This window comes from Stigmatopora nigra, chromosome 11 (genome assembly GCF_051989575.1).
Source record: "Stigmatopora nigra isolate UIUO_SnigA chromosome 11, RoL_Snig_1.1, whole genome shotgun sequence".
NCBI classification, from domain to species: Eukaryota; Metazoa; Chordata; class Actinopteri; order Syngnathiformes; family Syngnathidae; genus Stigmatopora; species Stigmatopora nigra.
Window position 1 is genome coordinate 5,016,065 of NC_135518.1, and position 19,387 is coordinate 5,035,451.

At 38.3% G+C, this 19,387-nt stretch overlaps 1 protein-coding gene and 1 long non-coding RNA gene across 3 annotated transcripts in view; one reads left to right on the plus strand and one right to left on the minus strand.

Moving 5' to 3' along the window:
• The window catches only part of LOC144204345 (uncharacterized), a 63,843-nt gene extending 52,187 nt beyond the window's left edge, over positions 1-11,656 (plus strand). For both annotated transcript variants that reach the window (XR_013327872.1, XR_013327871.1), the window contains 2 exons: positions 10,415-10,631; positions 10,809-11,656. This is a non-coding gene — a long non-coding RNA (uncharacterized LOC144204345). The remainder of the gene's footprint in view (positions 1-10,414; positions 10,632-10,808) is intronic.
• The window catches only part of anos1 (anosmin 1), a 64,224-nt gene that overhangs the window by 28,820 nt on the left and 16,017 nt on the right, over positions 1-19,387 (minus strand). The window lies entirely within an intron of this gene.

Genomic DNA, 19,387 nt, shown 5'->3' on the forward strand with positions numbered 1-19,387 from the left:
AGCATGAGCCCCCCACCCCACCCAACTGTCTACACCTCACTCTGCCACTTCACCTGCTCCTCATTTTCATGTCCAGGCCTGATTTTGTCCATCTGGCACCAGTAGCAAATTCTTCCTCTTTACCATTGGCTTCATAAACAACACAATTTGCCTTCAAGTTCTTGGGATTCCCAGATGGAACGCATTGACCAAACATTTGACGCAGGTGCAGGATCAAATCGGTGTGGCGGAGAGCCATTTTGTCAAACATAATGGGAGGGTGATAGAATTTCAAATTTGGTTGCAAAGGGTTTATTACATCGACTCATTCCGAGTGAATCACGTTCGATGAGAGTGATTGTACCCAATAGAATGTGGCAGATGCAGCCAGAGCGGAGGGATTTCACGTGTGACTGAGATAGATGGAGGCGGGGCATTCGGGGTCTCTGGTGAAATTACGAAAGCGATGCCAGACTGCATCTGCAAAGCGCCCGGAGCGGCCCAAACCACAGCGACCACAGCCAAAGCCGCTCAATGTGCACATGCCTCATCTTAGAACTTCAGCGATGCGACACTAGGACATAGCTGCACACATTCTTGATGCATGACACGGCGATCGTTTTGCACGGGCTGGAAACGTGTTGGCTTTGTTAGAGAAAACTTGGGCATTTTAGTATTTACTGTGTTGGTTTGGGATGTGCTCTAGTGGAATGGTTCACGTGCAACATATCGAGCGTAGATGTATTAACCCTCACCCGATTATCGTCTATGAATACCTCAGAATGAGTCAACAATCTCGGTTTGAATTGCATCGTGTAAGCACTGACAACGACCACATTCCTGGCTAGTCTTACCTTAAGAAACGTGCCTTGTGGTCATGCAATTAGAAAGCCAGAAAAGTTTAAAAATGACTTGCTGATGTAGTCAAATAATTCCTCGAAAATTGAAACTTGCTTATTAATGCACTGATAAAAATAATAACGTGACAGATATTAAAACTCTGATAAAACTTGACTATATTGAAACCTAAAAAGTATGAATATGAGTTTCTGATGTAGTCAAATAATTCCTCCAAAAACCTGTGGTTATCAATGCAGTGAGGAAAAAAAAAATATTATGACAGATATTACTAAGGATCTGTCGTAGATAAAGGAAAATCCCTTCTGGAAATAATTTCCCCACGATACACGTCCAGTTCATTTAAACTGGGACAACAGTTTGTTAATACTCATCTTTCAATGTCATTGACAGCACTGCACACCCAATCCATTTTGGCTAGGACAGTTATTCACCCCACCCATTTAAAAATGGACTAGAGGGCCAGCATATGTCAATAAATTCAATGCATACCCTACAAAGAGTTAATAATCTCATTCGGCATTATTCAAATTTTCCCAGTGACAAGTTTACGAGTTTTCGACAAAGTTACACAGTGCAGGTCGATTATATATCTAGCTTCAGGAGAACCTCGACACGAGCCCACGCCTGTCAGATCTCTGTTCTGCTCAACACCATGTTCTCTGCGGGCCAAGTGGTGGGCGTTTCACAGATGCTTTTTCAATCCACCAAGGGTTTTTATCAGACACCTCATGACAGTGTATATATACGGCCCTTTTATGATGGTGTCGTACTTGAAGTGTGAGTCACAAGAGCCAATGAGAGGTGAAACGAGTGCCAAATCAAACTACATATGTGATACTGATGTATTAGTCATTCTTCTCCACCCTTGGTACCTTCACTCTGCCGCACCCTGACGGATCAAAAAGTAGCTGGAACCTCCCAAAGAAGGTAGATAGGACACTACCGGCAAGGCGTCCACTAGCTAAAACCCAGCAAATCCCTTCAACAAATCACTGAACGCACGCACGTAAGCCCAAGGATAAGGCTCATTTTACTTAGTGAAAGGTCTTGTAAGCACCAGCTGAATGCATTCCTTTGGCTTTTTTTCCCCCCCGGCAGGATGAATCTCTTTCTGGCTCCTCACAATCACAACCATACAAGTGAAAATAGATTGATCATTACCTCAACGTGCTTGTGTGCTAAGTAGCATGAACTACGGTGGATATAACAACACAAGGCTTTTTTGTTGTTGTTGTTTTTAAAAGAAATTTCCTGCTTAGTTCTCACCAGAAAAAGGGCCTCATTAGAATTAGGACTGAACTGTATGCTGTCGTTCAGTATGCTTTTTAGTGAGAACGTCTCGCAAGGTTTGGCTTGAATGGTTGTGTCAATGCCATTAATGGAAATCGCTTGCTTATAAAGCTGGCATGTTTTGTTGGGGTTTGGTGAATGTGTTTTTTACGTGTGTGTCCTGTCTGTGCGATTGTCTCTTTTCTGGATCTCCTTCCCCTTGTGTGACCCAGGTGTTTGTGATTGTCATCAAACCAGTGTGTATTTAAACCCCGTGTCTTCATCCGCTGGGTGTGAGATCACTACTTTCTATCTGTCGTTATGTTGCCTTTCGTTGGTGTCTCCCTGTCTGTGTGCTTCCCCGTTTAGGTTTGTTTCTTTGTTATTTTTACTAGTTTTTTAGTTTGGAAGGTTTATCCTGTAGTTTTTTCACGTTAAATCATTTTGGCATTTGCACTTTTACTTACTTGTCTGTCTGCTTTGCGCCTTTCTTGATCTGTATATACAATGCTACGTCTAACAAGTCCAAAATTAATAAATCAGCCCTGATAAAATAAAAAAAATCAGGCCTAGAGATTGCGTAATGAACCCTAAAATATAATTTATTCCACACTGCCCACAAATAATGAAGTAGTAGTTATTTCAGTTGGTGTCCTCAACAACAACATCAAGGGGAGTGATCTTTTTTTATCTTTTTGAAGTAAATCTAAACTTTGATGGTAAGTAGAGGCCTGCAAAATATTATCTTGCAAGCCCTACTTGGCCTCACAGACTGCAAGTATGAGACCCTCTTGCAAAATAAGCTCTAGCTCGTCCTTGACCCTAATAAAAACAATCACTATAGAAAATGGCTGAGGGTTTCTACACAACGAAGCACTCATGCTTTGACTCCTTAACTCATTGGCTTCAACTGACAGCACTAGACACCTCATTAATTTGAATTGGGAGAGTGGCAGCGGATAAACAGTTGTTCATTGGCTCATGTACGACTGACAAACAGGTGAGGAACTCATTAAAATTTACAGCAAAAGGATGAAAAGAGCCAATGAAAGAGTTACGGTCGACTTGGAAAGTCCTGTTTCAAGTTAAATGTAAACAATCAAGATCTGAAGACAGCTTGAAGTTTTGTATAAGAGAGACATTAGCCTTCAGGTATGCTCGAACCTGTCATATCTGTCATCCCACTCCACCCCCTCTTGCCCCGCCCCTCCCAGATGCCCAACATTTAAATCATCGACAACAGATGTCCCGCCAAAGCAAATACAAAAGGCTGAATACGTTTACTAAAGGTGCTGTCATCAATCAAGGGCCGATCGTTATTTACTCAGTTCAATGTGCAATCTAAACCATGGCAACGCTGGCAACAAGTTGGGGAAAAGAGGCCTTAACATGCGTCGCCGCCAATGCTTCACGCCCTTTCAAAGCATTTGCGATCTCACCAACAATTGATTGATCTTCGTATACTGACTTTATACTTTCTATGATGAATCACATGTAAGAGTATTATGAAACAACGGAAAACCGGTGTGGATAAAGTAAATGATGAATCAGTATTTCCCAATTTCTGTTGAGCCAATGCACACATTTCACATTAGAAACATTCAAATTTCATGGCACTCCATTACAAAGAAATGTCAGTTAAATTATAAATACTGAAATAATGGTAATTTTGCATCAATTTACTCACAAATGTACTTACTCAATGGAAAAAAACAGGCTCGATTAGTCTACCGGTCTACGCCCACAAAGCTTTGACTTATGAATGCAAACAGCGGAATCCGCAGATTTATTGTATTTTTACCATCATCATTCACCTGTCACTATAAATTGCTGGCATACTGTAGATAAACAATGATTAATTTCAGTGGACTGACACTAAAGACTGGGTGAGCTGGGAAAAGTAGGTCTTGATTTTTCTTCAAATTGTACGACTTTAGTTCTGAGCATGATTGGTTGTCCATCTCGTGCCCTGCGATTGGCTGGCCAGCAACTCAGTGTCCACCGCCTGATGTAAAATGTCCTCTAGCATGGGCTCCAGCACCCCCAGGGTCTTCATGACGATAAGTGGTTCAGAAAATGAATGAATGTTTAATATTTGCCACTCGTCAGTTTGCATATTCGTGTTGTCTGTTAATATAACACAGCTGATCACCGGGATCGATCTAAAAAAATTCCTTCAATCTACATCTTCAAATCCGCTCCAAAGTTAATAGTAAATTGACCAAAGTCGACGGGAAGTGACCTCTTAATGCTACAAAATTAACAGGAATTGACCTGTAAAAACCCCAAAACCAAGACTAAATGACTCATGGGTGTTATCCAACTAGCAGAGCAAATTTCTTTAGAAATTAAAATTTCCTGTCAATTTAGTTTGTATTAACATGTTTTTATGTCATTTAATGAATTTTAATCAGAAAAAAAATAGTCACTTTCCCCATGATGGTTTTTAAAAATTCTATTGACAAATGCTACCAATTATAATCACGGACAAAAGTGCACAGTTGCGAAAAATGATACTCTTCTGAGGGGGGCTTATTGAAAATAATTGAGAAAGACTGGCCTATATGGATAATATTGTTAGAATCACCACAAATGTAGTTTGTAATCACTGGAGTACATATTGGCACTGGGTGGCCTAGCCTTTAGCAAATCGCCTACCATCTGTGTGAATAGCCTCAAGGAATGCGTTTAATTACCCAACAAGGTTACAAATTTGGCCCCTTAAAAATAAGAAACATTGCATCTGGGAAGTAAACAAGCGTTGTTTTTGTGGACTTCAGCAGTTCACAAATGTGAATGCATGTTGTTGTGTGGCTGATTTCCCTTTTGTCCTCTTATCTGCTTTAGCCCACCAGTGACACACTCTGCATGGTTAAGTAGCAACTTCCATAGTGCTCTTTCAATCCCCATTTCACGCTGTAATAAAATGTTGCGGTGGTGTTAAGAGGGCTGGGGTGGGGGGGTTGTTGATGAGAGACTGAGACTGAGCGGTCACCGATGCCACGACCCACGACAGATGGGAAGGGGACAATGGAGGAAGAGAAAAGGGAGGGGGTACTAATTATCGTGATGGATCTCTTACTTATGAAGTGGAAGGCGTCTAAAAGACTTTGTGAATCTAATTGAATGATCATGTTTCAATGTCATTGGCGCCGATAGATGTCTGATGCATTTTGACTGGGACATTTGGCAACGGTAATTTGTCGCTTAAGAGGTTATTATATTTTTTTAAAAGCACAACTACGAACAGCAGGAATTAAGACAGCGAAAAACAAGAGTTGTCAGTTAAGGGTCAAGACAGCTGTCAATTTTGACGTTCTTAACTCAGTGTGATAAACATCCAATCAATTTGAAGTGGGAAGGTTGGCAGCATTCGTTCATTCACCTGCACTTTCCCATTTCAAATGGATTGGGCATCTATAAGTGATAAATTCACAGTAGAAGGATGGAAAATTGCCATATTATTGGATCTCGTCAATACAAATCAGTTAAGGAAGGTTAGACTTGTTTCTGTCAGTCATAGCAGAACTTACATTGGAACTATACTTTAGTGATTCACTAGAAATTTGATTCTAATTGATTGCAGATTGATTCATTACAAAATTGCTTCTAAAAATTGTCAGTATTGCCTGCCTTCTTGGTGGTCATAGTTCATTTGAACTTTGTTTAAATGAAAAAAAAACATTGTTTCCTAAACTATTAATATTTAGAAATCTATTGTATATTGTGTATTTGAAAACATCAATCACTCATAAAAAAAGTAAACGATGACAAATACCCCCAAATACACAAACAAACAATTTTGTTAAATACCCTTAAATCAAATAATAATGTGTAATTTAAATCACTTAAAAAATCCCATTAAAAATAAAGTAAAGGTAGATAAATACAACTATAAGCTTTAAAAAGTCCTGGCCATGTTGCATCTAAATGTTCTCCAAATTGATATCCCAGCAGCATTGTAGCATCAAATCCAATGTCACGGATCTTAACTATTAACGTCTGAGTATGAAGCTCAACCGGGATGACCTCACGCTCTGGATGTGTCGCTGGCACAAATAGTAAATCTCACCTTTAATCCCACTGAGTTGGGCCTATTTTCCACTGGCCTTGCACTTTTCACACCCCCCACCGCTCTCGCACAATGATTCCTCCCATCTATTGACCCATCCAGGAGTCATTGGCCTGCAGACTCTTCACTCTTCACTCACTCCTCGCTATATTTCTTTTTTATTTGGCTGTCACTTATCCTCAAGTTACCTCATTCTCCTCAACCCTCCGAAACTCTAACGGTGTCAAACTCATCTTTGTTGTTCCGGTTTCCTGTTATATAAATATTTAACTCATTTGGCTGCCATTGAAACCATTCTATTTTCTCAGGCTCCCAGTTTGACGCCCATACTCTAAGGCCACGTCCAACCTAAATCAAGTTTTGAAACTCATATTCCTTCCCCGGTTTCATTCTTCCATCTGCATTAAGCTTGTGTTGAGAAAATTCATGTTTCCAAGCAGCTCTCCAGAAAAAGATACATTTGACAACCGCAAGCTCGTGTTGCTTTCACGGGCACATTTTCGATCTTGTGAAATATTTTTTTGACGCGGCCAAAGCCAGCTGCAGTTTTTTTTTTCTCTTTTCTTGGGACCCTATGGCAAGTCACACGAAGGATATGTTACACACACATTCTGGTGTCACTCACTGAAAGAAGTTGTTCACACTCCATGGAAAAGCTTGGCGACGGATGACATAGTTTGAAGAGTTCAGTTACCGTTTTGGCACTTGGTCCTCCCAATTATGTTGCCATTATATTCTGCCTTTGTTAGCACTTTTCTTCCATAAATGAATGTTAGCTTTGTTCTAACAATACAAGGAAAATAACCAAGCTGAGAGAGAGTGCAGCCAATTTGCACCAGGCAGATTGAAACAATATTAAAATGAATTAGAAGGAATTAGTCGTGTTTTGGCGGTTCAGCTGCAATCTCGGCCTGCCAGTCACTTGTTCCATTTCTTGCTGAGAGAAGCCACACTCGCCACTCTCTTCTTTAAAGATGGCTTTACAAAGACCCTTTCAGATATGGAATGAAGTCCGGATGTGACAGTATTTTGATGGCTCACGCAATCCACTGTACTCCGCTAGCATAGTTACAATTCCACAACATTTATGGTAAAGTTGGGCTTCAGGTGCACAGGTTGACATTACACATCCCGGCTTTGAATTCTTCGATCTGCTGCTCTCTTGTAGATGCTACACCACCATAACAGCCAAGACAAAAAGCCTCAATCACAGTTTCTTTCCAAGAGTCGTCACCATACTCAATCACCAATTGTGCAAGTTCTCCTACTTGAAAAGATTAGAGAGGCCTATAATTGTCAACATGGGTAAACCTCAACCATCAGAGACAGAATGTGAGGGAAAAAACTGAGAATCACATTGTTAGATTTTTAAAGAATTTATTTCCAAATTAGAGTGGAAAATCCTGTTTCTCCTATCCTGGAGCCCTCTCTAGATCTCAACCCCATAAAAAATCAGTGGAGGGAGTTGAAAGACCGTGTTGCCCAACGACAGGCCTTAAACATCACTACTCTAGAGGAGATCTGTATGGAGGAGTGAGCCAAAACACCAGCAACACTGTGTGAAAAGCTTGTGAAGAGTTACAGAAAACGTTTGGCCTCCATTTTTGCCAACAAAGGGTATATAACAAAGTGATGAACTTTTGGTATTGACCAAATACTTATTCTGCACCATGATTTGCAAATAAATTATTTAAAAATCAAACAATGTGGTTTTCTGGGGGGTCCACATTCTGTCTCTCATTGTTGAGGTTTAAGGAGGATAACTTGAAAAATTGGTGGTTGACTCAATACTTATTTGCCCCACTGTGTGTGTAAATATATACATACACATATATATATATATACACACTACTTTTGTACTTTCTTTTATAACACTGCACTGCTTATCAGCTACTAATGCACTGGAGGAAATCCTGTTTAAATACTTTGAAGAAACATCCGTCACATGGTCATTTATCGTAGCTGTTGTCTGTCCCTTTAAAATCGATCTTGATCAGCCCGAAGGTTATCGAGCAGTCAGATTTCACTGAAAAAGTGGAGGAGTTTTTCTTCATGTCTCTCGAGACTTCTGTTAAGTTTCAAAGGAGTATTATAGCAGAGCGGCTAAATCAGCCAGACGCTATCGCTGCCTTCGAACGTCTAGACAGCGCTTCCTCCACCTTATGTGATGTTCAAGGTCCGCGAGATAGCAGCATTTTCCGCTGGGTGCAGGTGTGCGTGTGCGTGGCTGCTGTTAAAGTATCACGTCGGTGAAAAATGATTAACTGTCTTGAGATGTGACTTTGCAACACGATATTCTAAAGGCTTACTCGTTTGAAAGAGAAAATGGTTTTCCCAGTTCTGGACATTTTATTAGCTATGCGTTCAGTGAACAGTCTCAATTGAAAAATGATATTTGACCAGTTTGGTGGCTATTGACGGTGATAGAAAATTAATCCATTTGAACTAGGCTCACAGAAAATTATCATGACTTATGACTATTGACGATGATGGACGTCCAAACATGTGACTTATTTTTTTTCTGGCCGTGAATTTAAATCATTTTGTCAATTGTAAATGCCCAATGCATTAGAACAGTTTTCTTACTCTCTCCCATACAAATGCATTAAACCATGGGTGTTGTACACATAGCTCTCGAGCCACATGCGGCTCTTTGCTTTTCATCATACTATTGTTGTATTGACTGTGGCTATTTGCCTTTGTTTCCTATTTATATATTTTTTCGATTAAAAACAAAAAATAACTTCTATTTTCAAAATAATTTGGCAGATTGGATGTTTTATGCTGATTCAGTTTGTCAGTCAAAGGCCACACATAGACTATTTGCACTCACAATCATGCTGCCACCGAGTGGCAATAGACCCCACGCTTGCCCACACCAAAGTCAGTTGGCTCAGATTGTATGCGAGACTAAAAGAGATCCCAATCATTTGGCAATATCCTGCGAGATGTAGATTTGTGGATTTTTAATAAAATAATTCACACTGAGGTGATTTCCAATTTCCTCCTGATGACTAAGAGCATTTACTCCAAATTGCCGAGTGAAATACTGGGCTAGTCGAGGAATGTTTGCTGTAAATCTTGCCAGCGTCATAACTCTGCGGTGTTTACACAACACGGTCGCATGCCTCAAAATGTCTTGTTTTTCTGGGTGGTGCTCTCAGTAGGATTTGAAACTTGGCCCGGAGTGCCTTTAAATACTATTAATTCTTCCTCAGAGTACTTTTTAGACCTTAAATTGTTACTTTATTCACTAAATATTAAGCCCTTAACATCTAACAAAGCAAAAAAAAGCATTGGGAGAATACATACCTAATTACATGAAAATAATGACTGACTTTCAGTGAAATAGTTGCCAAATAATTTCTCGCATTCATTTTCTGAACTGCTTTATCCTCACTAGGGACGATGGGGGTGCTGCAGCTCGGGGCAGGGACACCCTGAATTGGTGGCCAGCCAATCACAGGACTTGAGGAGACAAACAACAATTCACACTCATACCAACTGGTAATTTCAATTGTCCAACCAGTCTACCACGCATGTTTTTGGAATGTGGGAGGAATCCAGAGTACCCGGAAAAAACCCACGCAGAACATGCAAACTCCACACAGGTGGACCGACCTGGTTTTGAGCCCAGTACCCCAGAACCCTGACGCGTTAACCACTCAATCCACCTGGCTAACATTCAATTCATTTAAACTGGGAAGACTGGCTTCTAATGCTCATGCTTCAGTACCATTGACCGCTCCAGACAGCCAATCCATCAAAATGGATTGGACATCTTTCACAGTCAATGGCATATAATGAGTGAACCTGCTTTGTGTGGCTGTTGGCATCCACTTTGCTGTACTCTGCTGCTCTGACTAGAACAAAGACGCCATCATCCAGTACTGAAGACTTTGAATCTAGCACTCTTCTGCCTGAATGGCTATGCCGAATCTACTCTAAAACCTTGTAAAACTCTTGAGATGAAAGAGGAAGCTGTTCACTTTTCCTTCCATGTTGACTTCCTAGAGGCGTAATGGCAATTATGTCCATTCAGTGTGTCCTGTTTGCCATCTGCTCAATCCTCAGTGGTCGCCATGACAGTGACGCATTTATTTGGTACTCTGTGTGGACGGAGCCAGTTCATTATCGCCGCCGCTTTTGACAGTCGCAACAAATGGCTCGTCCTCAGAGATAGTTTTTATCTCTCTCTCATTCTCCCATGCACCCAACATCGCTGTGTTACAGAAAGCATAAATCACACGCTGAGGGAAGATCTGACAGGGCGCTTTGGCGTTCCGACGCCAAAGACCCCGGTGGCCTTCTTATCGACGATCTGACCATCGAGTCAAATTGTCAACGAAATGTAAACCGAGCTCGGACCGAGCGGATAAGGAGAGATCTCGTTACGGCGGCCGGCCGATGATAACAACGTGAGATGGCGGTAATGCGAGCCGCCCGGGAGGTGAGTGTGTGAAACTTCAGAGTAGGGAAGTATTTATTTATAAGTATTTATAGACGTCCAACTTTGTGGCACATTTAAATTGGTTTATTAATAGTGCATTTGTTAATAGTGCATTTGTGTATTAATAGTGCATTTGTTAATAGTGCATTTGTGTATTAATAGTGCATTTGTTTTTAGTTGCTGTCTCCTACTTCATTGGGATTGGACATCTACACCTTGGATGGCAGCCAATTTTAGGTATGTGTAGATTTTCATTCACTAGCACAAGTGAGCGTGGCTACGTTCTCGAAATCAGAAGTGATTTCTTGTCCAAAAACAGAGGAATAATCTTCATTATTTAATGTTTTTGTTTTTCAAGCCTCCAAACCCTATAATCACGCCAGCGTGATTAAATATTTTTTATTTATTTATTTTCTTTTTAATGTAATTTAATTATTTTTATTTTTAGGTATTTTTTTATTTTAAATGTATTTTTATTTTTTATTATTAATTAATTCATGCAAAATATCTATTTCACTTAGAGTCAACTTTACTGAAAAATGCAGATTCCAAATTTCCAATGTTATTTGGCACCAATAGACCATGAAAAAAAACTAAGATATAATTGTTTTAACCTGATAGTAGAAAATGTTTATCCCTACATTTGTGTTCACTAGGAGACGGAAAAGCTGACACTTCTTGTCTGAATAGTTTTCCAGTTTTAATTCCAGAGAATAATGATCTTGGTATCATTGGAATTTGGATTTCATTTAGACGTCAATTATTATCATTTCAGTTGCAATTTATAAAAGCTTTGTTTTTGTAGCAAACTTAGCCAATGAGTTAAGTGGCAAACAAACTGGCCTTGGACTGAGCTGTGTGGGCTTTCTTTCTAATAAATAAAGCAGTCATCTCTGATTGCGGGCTGAATATATAATTCATTATCCAACTCTTCTTTTTCTTCTTCTCCTTCTCACTTTCTGCCTCGTTGTCTTTGTTGTCTATGCCCTCTGTGGCAAGGCAATTAAAATTTAAACTAGTGACAATCAGGCTCCCATAGCTTCTTTTTCCAAAACAAATCCTTTTAATGATGATCAAATTAGGAAAGAGGAGGTCATTTAACAACCCCAGTCTGTCTAATTCCCTGATACGTTGGTCTCAAAGTTGTGCCCAGGTGTCAATTACAGCACATGGATTGATTGATCTCTTAAACTACAATAAAAAGTAGAATTAGTGTGTCTGTGGGGGGCATTGAGGTCGTTTACCTGATGTAATTTTACCACCAATTTTAAATTAAATAATAATAAAAATGAACACAAACATTAAATTGCCATGAGCAATATATACATACATATATAAATATATATATATATATATATATATATATATATATATATATATATATATATATATATATATATATATATATATATATATATATATATATATATATATATATATATATATATATATATATATATATATATATATATATATATATATATATATATATATATATATATATATATATATATAGATATAGATATAGATATAGATATAGATATAGATATAGATATAGATATAGATATAGATATATATATAGATATATATATATAGATATATATATAGATATATATATAGATATATATAGATATATATATATATATAGATATATATATAGATATATATATATAGATATATATATATATAGATATATATATAGATATATATAGATATATATAGATATATATATATAGATATATATATAGATATATATATAGATATATATATATATATATATATATATATATATATATATATAGATATATATAGATATATATATATATATATATATATATATATATATATATATATATATATATATATATATATATATATAGATATAGATATAGATATAGATATAGATATAGATATAGATATAGATATAGATATAGATATAGATATAGAGAGTTAGAGAGATTTATGAAACAATATATATATATATATATATATATATATATATATATATATATATATATATATATATATATATATATATATATATATATATATATATATATATATATATATATATATATATATATTGTTTCATAAATCTCTCTAACAAATCTCAACATATAGTTCTCACGTTTTGATGATGTGTATGGTTCCTACTCTTAATATCTCATTTGATTGACTGGCGACCAGTCCATCTGGGATAGTCTCCAGCTCCCTGCAACCCTAAATACTTTAAGCAGTATACCAAAGAGATGGATGGATGGAAATATGATTTTATAAAATGTTTATAGAGTGGGTACACTTCCAAGCCAATGCATCATTACCCAGGAGATCTCCCGTGACAATCCAAAGTCCAGATAAATTGCAATATGTTGGCATGCGTAAAAACAGATGCCAGTTTGAAACACGACCCGTTGCGGCGTTCCCCAGCGGGATAAGACGAAATAGACAAACTGTCAACCTGCCTTCCATCATCCTAGACAAAACGAGGCCCGAGGCTTCAATCTGGGAAGCGGCACGTAAGAAGACGCACGAATAACGAGGGTCGGGGTTGGTCTAATCCCACGCTGCAGACACATTCCATCACTATCTCCATTTGTTTATTCATGTCGCAAGAAACACTTGGAATCCACTAATCCTACTTGTCCTCCCTAGTACACCTCCTGGCACAAGTGGCTGCTCATATTGTTGGAGCGCACAATGTGTTCTGTAGGCTAAAAATGGCGAGAGTGTTTCATTTTCAGCTCGGCTACACACAGCAATAATTAGGCCTAATTAAAGTGTTTGCTGTCAATGAGGCCCTTCATAAAATGTCTGTAATTGACTATGTTCATTGCTTAAATTGTAAATTTACCGCAAACTATCATCCTGAAAATGTTAAATAACTTTTCCATCTTCTGTAAAATTACTCCTAAATAAATGAGTTGCTGAATCATACCTTACCTTGTTACATTTAAACATGAATTTATTGACAGCCGTTGACAGCGGCTAGACTTTTAAATCCATTTTGACAAGAACAGGCTGACAAGGTGTCCAACTATGGTTAGTGTTTCAAATTAGGGTCACAGACTTTGGTTTGGGTTCCAAATTAGGTTTTCAAACTAGTGTAGGCGTTTTCAAATTAGGGTTTTAAACTGGGATTGCAAATTAAGGGTTTGAAGCAGTGTTATGAAATTAAAACAGTGAAAAACAAGGGCTGTTAGTTAATACTGAAAACAGGTGTCCATTTTTAAGTTCTTAACTCATGAAATGGATTCATTGCAAATTAATTGGACATCTACTAGTACCGTATTTTCACGACTATAAGGCGCACTTAAAAGTCTTAAATTTTCTCCAAAATAGACAGTGCGCCTTATAATCCAGTGCGCCTTATATATGGAAAAAACAGAAAACCAAAAACGAAAAACCACCACTGTCTGATATTAAAAAACACAAACGCCTTAACTGAAACAATACTGTTAAATATGCAGATGCCATCTTAGTTTACAACATCTTCCATCATATAGCTCCTCCCCCACTGCAAGATTTCATACAAAAAAATCCAAAACATCAACAATGGCTGGCTCTAGAGGTGACTGTGTAGTGAGTGCTTCATACCTGGAAGTCAATAGCAATTACCGTATTTTCACGACTATAAGGCGCACTTAAAAGTCTTAAATTTTCTCCAAAATAGACAGTGCACCTTATAATCCAGTGCGCCTTATAGTGCAGTGCACCTTATATATGGAAAAATGTCATTCATTGAGGGTGCACCTTATAGTCGTGAAAATACGGTAATAAATCCATTTCGATTCACATCACAAACATGGAATGAGACAAATTATAGGACTTGACTGACCACTAACACCAACAATGGCAACCAATGAGTTAACACACACACACATATTGTGGTTTTCCATGATCCTTGAAAGCATCTCATCCGCACACACTGGACTCGTTGATGCAGCAGCTGGGCTAAAATGGATGAGCCCCCATCTGCTAAGCACATCAGCCGTAAGATCTTTATGCTCTACAATAATCTTCCCTACGGCGAACGTGACCGTCCACGTCGCCGCTTTGCTTTGAACAAACCCAGCAGCTGGATCATCTTTTTTTTGTTATTGAAGAGGAATCGCCACGGCGAAATGAGAAGCTGGAGTGGGGAATATGAGTTTTGAGAGTGTAGGGATTCATCCTCGGATGATGAATAAACACTGGGATGACAGCAGATTGTCTAGGCGACAGGTCCAAAAGAGGATTTTAGCACAGCTTTCGTTGTAATAATCCCACAAGAGAATTAAATCCCTTTAGACATGGAAAATATGAGGGTTATCTGACGCTTGATGAATTCCCTGGGCATGTTGTTTTGGTCCACTTTTAGATGTGTGATTTGCAGCCTTTTCACCTCGTCTCCTGTGGCCTCATCTTTGCATTTTTTCTTCTTGCCATTGGGGGTTTCCACTTTCTGCCACCCACCATGTGAATAATGAGCTCCACAGATAGCAACCAATGAAGCGACCCCCCCTTTAGCCAGTGAAACTTAACAACCATGTCCAGATCAGCTCCTTCCTGCTGAGACTGACCAGCCTTACTTTACACTCTTCTGCCCACCCACCTACACTTGGACTAACACACACACACACACACACACACACACACACACTTAAACTAACATAAATGAATGGAAGGCTGGATTCCAACTACAAGTGCAGAGCCATATTCAGAAATAATGACTATCCGCTTTTGTCACCCAGGCATTTTTTCCCAGATTTTTCAAATAAAGTATTCAATGAATTATTAGTATACTACTAATTCCTATGCTTGTAATCCCATGAGCATATATTTTTGATAAAATCTACTTTTTTTAGCCAGTAAATCTATACTAATGCATTTTTATAAAAGTGATCTTCTACAAGGGTGTCTAAATTGTGTCCCCTTGCCTGTTTTTTTGTTTTGTTTTCTTATTGGCCCACAGCAAATTGTGAAACTCTTATTGACTGTGGCCCACAGAAGAAACTTCAGAAATCAGTTTACATTCTTTTCCACATTGAAATTGATGTGGAAAAATGTCTGTATTTAGTTTTACATTCATAAAATTACATATAGGCAGCCCGTTGGATGAGTGTTGGCCTCAAAGTTCTGAGGTTTTGATTCCAAGTCCAGACTTTCCTGTGTGGAGTTTCCCTGGGCTTTCGTGGGTTTTCACCGGGTACTCCGGTTTCCTCCCACATCCCAAAAAAATGCAGTGTACGCTGGTTGGCCCTCAATTTATTTTTCTAAAAGCCTCCTTGGAAGGAAAAAAAAAATGGACACCCCTGTCTTATCACGACGTTGCCTTGTAGCTCAGCAGAAAAGATGTCTATCCAAATGAATTGTGTTTTTTCAGTGCTGAGATACGAAATGGGGAAACATTACACAATTTGTGTCTGCAGTGCCAGTTGGTCAAGGAGCAGGCTTTGTTGATCCAAAGAAAATACATCTGATAGCCACATTGCTGCTGTCTAAAACAGTGTAGCGGAACTGATCCTTCCTTTATTGCTTAATAGCTAAGGTCAGAGCATATCAGACAGGATCCTATATCTTGAACAAGCTGGTAAGTTAAAGAAAAATAATGTGAGCTTTGGGGGTCTCGCATGGTGCAGAGCCATTAGCACAAATTGTGGCACCATGTTCCATTTTTACGACAGTGAATAAGCCTTTTACATTAATGACTGTGGCAGTAACCTCCATGTATGCAAGACCATTTAAAAAAATTCAAAACCTGAATATGTTCTATTTGGGTTTTTTTTTTAATACCTCAGTGATGAATATCTGGCCATGAAAGATACTATACGAATAGAAAAAAAAAAGTAAAGGGAGTCATTGTTGCGAGTGAATGGCAAATTAGAATGATTTGAGGGAGTGAAGGTTAGTTGAATATTATGTATTTTATTTAATTGAGAGTAGAAAGTAACGGGTTAGCCAGATTTTGCTTAAAGTTCAGGGTTGGGAAGATAAGGAAATTATGCAATTAGCCCATTCAAAAATAACCCAAAGGTTGGCTGCATGTAAATTTGCCTAAAAATGTTAATACAGTAATCCCTCAAATATCGTGGTTACACGGTTAACGTAGACCGGACATGACCACGATAATCGAAACATTGCGAAGTAGGGTCACCCCTATTATATCTACCTTTTTCTTCAGTATTGAGTCCTAATGTCAAGAGTGGCTTGCACTTCAGCGTGAATTTTCACATTTTTGTGAATTTTAAAACATAATTAACAGTAGAAAAAAATTGCGAAGTAATGAATTTGTGATAAGTGAAGTCGCGGTAATTGAGGGAAGACTGTACTCCCCGTTTCAGTTTTCTTTTAACCATATCATTTTTTTAGGGGTATGCATAACTAAGCTCATGTCGAATACATTTTTCTCCAAAATTTGAACTTATCATATCTGATTCTGTCCACTTACATTTCTGCAGGCATTTGCCACGTATGCAATTATGCAACTTGAAAAGAAAATAGTCTGCTTGACTCACTTGAACATGCAACCTAAATTGCACAGATGAGAGCTGGAGCTTCATTCAAGGCTTGGAGTCAATATTTGTTGGCAAACATTATCACACTCAAGGGTCTTGAGTGGCCACTGTGCAGTAACAATCCTGACAAATGTGGTACAGTGGCTCCCCGTGAATAGCTACGTACTTGCTCATTAGTCTCTTCACTTCATGAAGAGCGCCCAGTCAAATAGAAGGGACAAAGGCCACTAGCTCCCCTGCCTGCATGTGTGTATGTGTATGTGGAGGGCCGGGGAGGGGGTGCCTGTCCACCCACGGCCACCGAGGAGTGGCGCAAATGTGAGTCAGGAGCTGCCTAATAATTTGAACAAAGACACAGTGACCTCTCTCCTCCATCTGCCTTTTAAAAACTCGAGTGACTCAAAAAGTCATCGCGGTCAACATCACATGTGGCGTCGGGCGAAGCAAGGGGTCCCCTTTTGTCATGCTAATTTACTCTCTTGGCTAAAATGTTTTCTATCCACTATTGTCTAGCCTTAACTGCTTGGAGACCACCAAAATGGAGGTCAGCAGGCCACCAAGTTGAATATCAAACTCCATAATCATCCACATTTCTTTATGATCTTTAAGTGTATTTTATTTATGTGAGAGTGACTGGTTATCTATAGTAGGCGTACTGTGATTGGTTGGTGACTATTCCAGTTACCCATGAAAAGGAAAATAGATGATTTAATTGCTGGTAAGCTTTTAGGCAGTCTTACAGGTGTTGGTACTATTTTTTCACACAACCACTAACTTTTCTATAATCATATTTTTGAAAGTCACTTAGTTATGATTTAAAAAAAAACGGCACCGTTTTGCAAAATCCTGATGACTCACCCTCCATTACCCCTTGTTTAAACAAATATTAGCACTTTTGTGACTCATTAGGAATCTTTCTTCGTCAAAAAGACCATTATTTTAATTTTTCGCAGGTCTTAAATGAAAATGAATGAAACAAAAGTTTTTGTGAGTCGAATATGCTATTGAAAATGAAAGGGCTATTGTAAATTATCTGGATTTTTTTTTGTCAAATTGTCAAAAACTGGCTGATCACTTTAGCGTGGCTTGATTTTCTGAATGTTTTCATGTGTGAATTACACTTTGTTAAAGTAGTATTATGAAATTTGAAAATGTTTTGTCATTTTTTTGTCTGAAGAACAATCTGTTCTTGTCATAATTGAGAATGTTATGTGTCAAATCCAAAGAAAGCCTGTCTGCTAAGACTTTTATTGTTTTAAAGGTGCAACGGTGTGAATTTGTCAAAGTGTGTAAAGTGTGCAGTGGTCCAAAAATGTGGACAGGAAAAAGAAAAATATCCAAGTTTTATTGATATAAATCCAATCTATTTGGACTGAAGAGGAGAGAATGTTCCAAGTTGAAATGGATGGGATATTTATTGTCGTCAGTGGCATTTAAACATTATAGTGAGCAGATTCTACCTGTTTTTAATTTAAAGCTCTTGGCCAAAAGCATTAGAATTCTGCTCCAAAGTCATGTATATCTTTATAAGTGCACCTCCGCTTCTGCTTCCTTTTCTTTTCATGAGGAAGTCAAGGTCGCCAAAGCTGTATTTGTCTTATATAAAGAATATATTCGACATTTTCATAAGAATATGGCGACATGCTGTTTTGCCGGCGAGACTGGCGTCTCTGGGTTATAGAGTCGCTACGGAGAGAATTAAAACATCTAACCTTGGATTGTGGGATGATGACTTTACCTTGCCGGTATTTTGCATTTTGTTTATAGTCCACAGAGGACATTGTCTATTTGTCACATGTTCCATTTTCTACCAAAAGGCTGGTGATGAAAAGGAAGACCTTATGTATGTCTTAAAGCCTTCCTTTTGAATTTGTATAACTTATGTGTTAAATTGAGTGGGAGTGCTTTGCTTTTCAATGTCGATTTGCTGTCACTTCTTATTAATTTTAGGGTATTTTCAGATAATTTCTTTGTTATTTCAATTGGAATAGAGATTGGTTCATTCGTCCCTAAATATTTGACGTATACACCATCAAGGGCACAGAAAGGTAAGCACTCTAATCCAGGTATTTTTGTCAATAGCAGGCAATTATATTACACTTTCTTGGTAATTTTAGGGTACTTGGAAGTCACTTCCTGCACATTTTGGGGCATTCTGGTGTCAGCTCCAGGGTTTTGGACAACTTTGGGTTCATTTTAGAGCATTTTTCAGTCTTTTCATTTTAATTTTGGGTCGCTTTCTGTTGCTTGTGGGGCATTAAT